Source organism: Echinops telfairi, unplaced genomic scaffold, assembly GCF_000313985.2.
Source record: "Echinops telfairi isolate 266 unplaced genomic scaffold, ASM31398v2 ScPeMD7_44;HRSCAF=162, whole genome shotgun sequence".
Classification (NCBI taxonomy): domain Eukaryota; kingdom Metazoa; phylum Chordata; class Mammalia; order Afrosoricida; family Tenrecidae; genus Echinops; species Echinops telfairi.
Window position 1 is genome coordinate 13,549,734 of NW_022103942.1, and position 5,955 is coordinate 13,555,688.

A 5,955-nucleotide genomic window follows, 5' to 3' on the forward strand; every position below is an offset into this window, starting at 1 on the left:
CTGTGATCTTGGAAGTAGATTTCTTGAGCTGGAGCCAGACCTGCAGGCTTCTTTGTGAACTAGCTGCTCTGAGCAGAGATGTCGCCGTCGAGGCTTGGTGTACCAGAATGAGGTCTACTCTCTCTCTCTCTATTTCCCACTTAGTTTTTCCCTATGCAGACTGGACAGACCAGCCACCCTCACCGAACTGTATCTTCAACACTGTCCTCTGTAGCAGTGTTATCTAGGGAGAAGGTATCATGACTGCAGTTGGGGCTGGCCCTGCAGTCCTGAGGTCTGATCTTTCTACGTTTCTTGTGGAGATATAAACAATACCCTCCCCATGGGTGGATTAGTGCCCTGCTCCCTCCGTCCCATGCAAGTTTCCACCTCCTCCCTCTGTGTGTCTTAAAGGCATAAGAGAGGAGGAAAATATGTATTTCATCCCTGATGCTATCTGCATCTTTTTTGTTTCTTCTTTTTATTTTTGATGCCATATGCATCCTTGGGTTTGGTCTCACCCCTGCCATAAAACCTGGTCCTTAGCCCAGGAACCATGCATTATATTCGTTTTCTTCTATACCCATTGTTCTGTTTGAACTTACATCAGTGAACTCATGTTGTAGTCACCCTTTTTTTTTGTACTTGGCTAATTTCAATCAGCATAATAACATCAAATTCTTTCCAAGAGACAATAAGTTTCAGGTTTTCTTTGCTGCTTTTTAGGGATGTGTAATACTCCATTGTGTGTATATGCCAGGGTCTTTTTAATCCATTCGTCAGTTGATGGATATTTAGGTAGTTTCCAATTCTTTGCAATTGTGAAGCTTAGAAGTACCATGCAAGAGGAGAAATTGGTGGATAAAACTGGAAGTTTAAGAAGGCCTTTCAGTTCTTAACGTTGACTTTGGATTTTTCCTAATTGCTCTGATCCAGGTCCCAGTTTCTATTGTGAGCTTGACTAACATTTCCCACAGATCTGGATATTATAAGGTCAAACCATTCAGAGAAGGGATTGGCAGTGACTCTTATTGGTTTGCTCATTAAAAAACCTCAAGTTGCATGTTCAACAACAAATTCATATGGTAAGCCTCTCTAATTAATTAAAAGCTCTTCCCTGAGTATTATACCCTGCAAATGACTAAAAGGCCTCTCTTTGGAACTCAAAGTCTTGATCGTTTCTCAGTTTGTCTCTTGTTTAAACCAGTCCTTAAGATGATTGCAAGTGAAAGGGAAACATTTCATGCACTTGAAAAAATCAGAAGTTCTTTCAATTGAATATATTGATTTAGATTGCGGCAAATTCCATTGTATTGGGAATTATCCATTCTCTAAGCAGAACTTCCTTCCACTGTTTTTAATGTTCAGTTTAGATACAGTCTTAAGCTTTTTAAGGCACTGTGGTCCCAATCTTCCACCTTGAGCTGGCTTCTGCTGTTAGATTGCTGTCCTTAAGCTTAGTTGGTTTGAGGTTTAAATCCCCTGTTCTAAACTAATAAATTAGCTTTATTTGTTGTGGGTTAATCCAGATAATAGGATTTTCAGGTTCCCAACCCAAGTACACTCTATTTGATGGAACAGCCCAAGGCAAATTTGTGCAGCAAAGGGTTGGCTCTTACTAAACTTCAAAGGCTCTGGTAAATTCCAAAGTGACTACAAAAACACCCTACTAAAACTTCCTGTCAATTGCTACCCAGTTCACCTGAGGTATAAACCCCTACATTGCAAGAAAGGAAAATATAAACTACATTTGGAAAAGTGATAATTTTTTCAAGTTACACATTCACTTTGATTGTGGCAAATCCTTTAATCCTGCCAAAAACAATGACAAAAACAAACAGACTTGGTGCCATAAAGTAGGTGCCGATTCGTGACAAACCTATAATACAAGACAGAACCACACTTGGGGGTTTCCAAGACTGAAACTGTTGGCAGGAATAGAAAGCCCTATCTTTCTCCCCGGGAGCAGCAGGTGATTTTGAATTGCTTTCCTTTCAGTTAGCAGCCTAACTTGTAACCATCATACCACCAGGGCTCCTTTCCCCCCCGTTATGTTCTACTGTCATAATTTTTTCATTCTAGTTACATAATTGTTTCTTGTCAGCATGTTTACTCTGTATACACTAATACATACTCCTAAAAATATTTTTCACTTCCCAAAAGTGTCCTACAGTGATGTTGGCTGTTTACTTCCTTATTGAACTTTGTTTTTATAAGCTTACTCTTATGAGTCCATCTGAGGATCAATGAGAGGTGTTTTCCTGTGAACCTGTGCAGATACAGAGACTGAATTAATGCTAACCAGTCTAATTCATTCTGTCTAATGAATTCTCATCACTGTCTGTGAATATGCTGTAAATGTCCCAGTAACACAATGAACACAAACCCACTGTCCTTGAATCTATTTAAACTCATGTGACTTTACATATAAAAAGTAGAGCTGCTCAATAGATTTTCCAAGGTGGTAAATCTTTACAGAAGAAGAATACCACATATTTCTCCCAGGCTGTCTGGTTGGTATGAACTGCAAATTTTTCAGGTACCAGCTAAACACTTTTAACCACTGTGCTACCAAAGTTCTCTAGTAACACCACAAACAATGGAAAATCTCTCTGAAAACTTCTATTACAATCTTATTTATTTTTCTCCCTCTTACATAATCCACCTTTTGCCTGGCTATAGCAAAAGGGGAAAATATGTTTAAGTAAATCAACTTTTCTAACAAATATATACTGTTTTAATAAATGCTTTGTCTGGGATCATGAATTGCCTTTAAAGAAAAAGAAGTCCCATCCATCAAAAAATAGTGTAGATAAAGCTATTTCTATCTAATTGATTCTGGCTTCTGGTCAATCTGTCTAACAGAGTAAAATTGGTCCTGAAGGTTGTGACCTTTCAGAAACAAATCTCTAAGTCTTTCTTAGACAATTGCACACCTCAGAGTGGGTTCAAACTGCAAGCCTTTCCTTGGCAGGTAAATACTTAACAATTTGCACTATCCAGGTTCTAATGTACATATAAAAATATCTAATACCTAGACTATTTTGTAACAACCAGCCCCCATAGTCTTATGGTCCTGAAATGGCCCAGATTGCTGATCATTTTCTTCAATTTTTGTAGATTAGATATTGAGAATCACTCCTCCGGATAAGCCAGGGACTTAGATTCTGCTTATTTACTTAATTGGGAATGTTAGAGGAATTGAGGTTTGGAGGCTATTGTTTAGTCATAACTGGACTAGCAGGTAATCCGGGGACGTTGACTGAACATAATATTAATAAATTGCTCAGAATTTCTTTCTCTACGGTTTCACCTAATCTAGTGTGACAGAGATGGAGTCTGCAAATTTTTATTTTTAGTGATGGATAAGCTAACACTCCAAACTTGTTTGCCCACAAACAAATGTGAATGGTCAAGTGTATGAGTTCATGACCAAATTTATAGAATAGAACTTCCTAATTAATTACTATAACAAACCTCCAAATACCTATCACTTTATAATGGCTGCAAATATTCATGGCTAAACTTAAACTGTCTATGGATCCCCAGGTTTTGTTGTATTTAAATACATGTTTTATACAATCGTTTGTGGAAAATGGTTTTAGATAACTAAGCTGGTTTCTAAATGGTGTGTTGTCACTTAGTTTGTCTTTGTCCTTTTACTCTGGTACCGTGATCTTCACTTTCATCGGCATCATTATTATAATGAATGTTTAAATTAATTAAATAGAAATTTTTTCTGTCACACTCTTCCAGTGCACACCAGATGCCTGTTGTTGTTGTTGTTAGTTGTAATTGAATAGGTTCCAATTCATGTGAAGCTTACATATAACAAAACTGCACAATGCTGAGTCCTGCACCTTTTGCACAATTTTTGCTATGTTGACTCCTTTGTTACAGCCACTTTTTCCATTCATTTTATAAAGGATTTTCCTTGCTTTAATTGCCCCTCTACTAAATAAAATGACATTTTCTGATAATCCGTCTTTCCTGATGATGTGTCCAAAATAAGCAAGATAAAACTCTCACTCTCCTTGCTTTTTACACCACAATTCCAACGCATGGATTCTTCTTCTCCTTTCCTTTTTCATTTTCCAGCTTTAAGATCCATGTGATGAAATTAAAAATACCATAGGTTGGATCAGGTGCACCTTGGCCCACAATGACTTTTTTTTTTAACACTTTAAATAGGTCTTTTTCAACAGTTCCCTAGACATTGATTATTGGTCTAAGTAGATGAAATCAATTTATTTTTCATTTATCATGATGTTTAATAGCTCCATAATGAGTGTTTATCTTCTTGTTATGTTGAGGTATAAGTTATATTGAAGGTTGTGGTTTTTAAACTTCATCAGTAAGTGCTTCAAATTTTCTTCACTTTCAGCAAGCAAGATTGTGTTATGTGCATATCACAGGTTGTAATGAGTCTTCCTCCAATTATGACACTGCATCCTTTTTCATTTAATTCAGCTTCTAACATTATTTGCTCAGCACAGAGAATAAATAATATAAAATGATACAACCATGATCCATTCTTTTTCCAATTTGAAAACATGCAATATCCCCTTCTTTTGTTCTAATGCTATTTCTTGGTCTACATACAGACTCCTACGAGTGCATAAGGGAATATTCTGGAATTCCCATTCTTTATAATATTATTTATTATCTGTTATAATGCATTGAATTAAGTGTCTTTGCCTAAACAGTTAAACATCTTTATGCTTTGATCCATGTCCACCCAATGCCCATCTGACATCAGCAATGTATTTTTCATTCCATGTCCTCCTCTGAATTCAGCTTGAACCTCTGGCAGTTCCATGCCACTGTTTTTCAATTATCTTCAACAAATGCCCAATCCGCTATTACCATGAGTCCTAACCCAATAATGACACAAAACTCTGCCAGAAAAATACTCAATTATCTTGTCACTTGCCAGTTAATCCTTCCTTCTCATTTAAAGTCTTATTTTGGGCATTTAAAAGAGAAGGAAAATGTGCAGTGCATTTTGGAATCTGAGAATCTCAATTTCACAAGGTCATTTAGGTGTTAGCCATTTCCTTCCCCTAGTGTTAAACATTGCCTCTTCCCTGTACTTAACTTTCCTCCCCTTTTTAAAATGAACATATAATAATGACTAGCACAATCAGCAAAGTACTGAAATAATAAGTATGAAGGTAGCTGAATTGACTGTTTAACTCAATACAAAATAAGTAATTTCTTGCATTTCATTGTAGAAGAAAATTCCAACATTCTCTTACTAGTAAAACAAAATGTTTTATTGGAGAATACGTATAGCTTCCACAGAGAAGACATACAATCCACAAATGGAAACTTCTTGATCTGATCTTGGAGAGACAAATGAAACATTAAACAGGAAAATGGTGAAAATCACAATCACAGAGCCCCTGGTTTTGTATAGTTATAAAACAATAGCAAGTTAAGATGTTTCAGGGTTAACTAATCCATCCTCACACACAGACTACCTGGAAAAAAGAGAAATATATACATATACATTCCTTTTGGTGCATTCTGTGGAAGCACTCTCCCAAGACTACCCCAGTGAATATTTATTTATTCACAATCCACATCCTTGCCTCCTCCATTGTTTGCTGATGGTGGTTAGTGTTTTATAAGTTTCCGGGGATCCAATGCATATAACCCGTCCTTCCAAAACCCCAAACCAAACTTACTGCCATCAAGTCTACAACAATGTATAGCAATCCTATAAGACAGGGTAGAACTTCCCTGTGAGTTTCTGAGACTGGAACTATTTATGGGGGTAGAAAGTCCCGTAGTGGTTTTGAACCACAGCCCTACTCACCAGGGTCCATTCTAATCCATTCTTATGAATATAGTAAAGAAGACAAGATAAAGTTTAATTCAAAAACAACCAAATAAACAAAACCTGGGCCTTTGTTTCAGATCCAGGTCAATAATTTGCAATCATTGCAGACACCTCTGTTTTAGAGGGCGCTC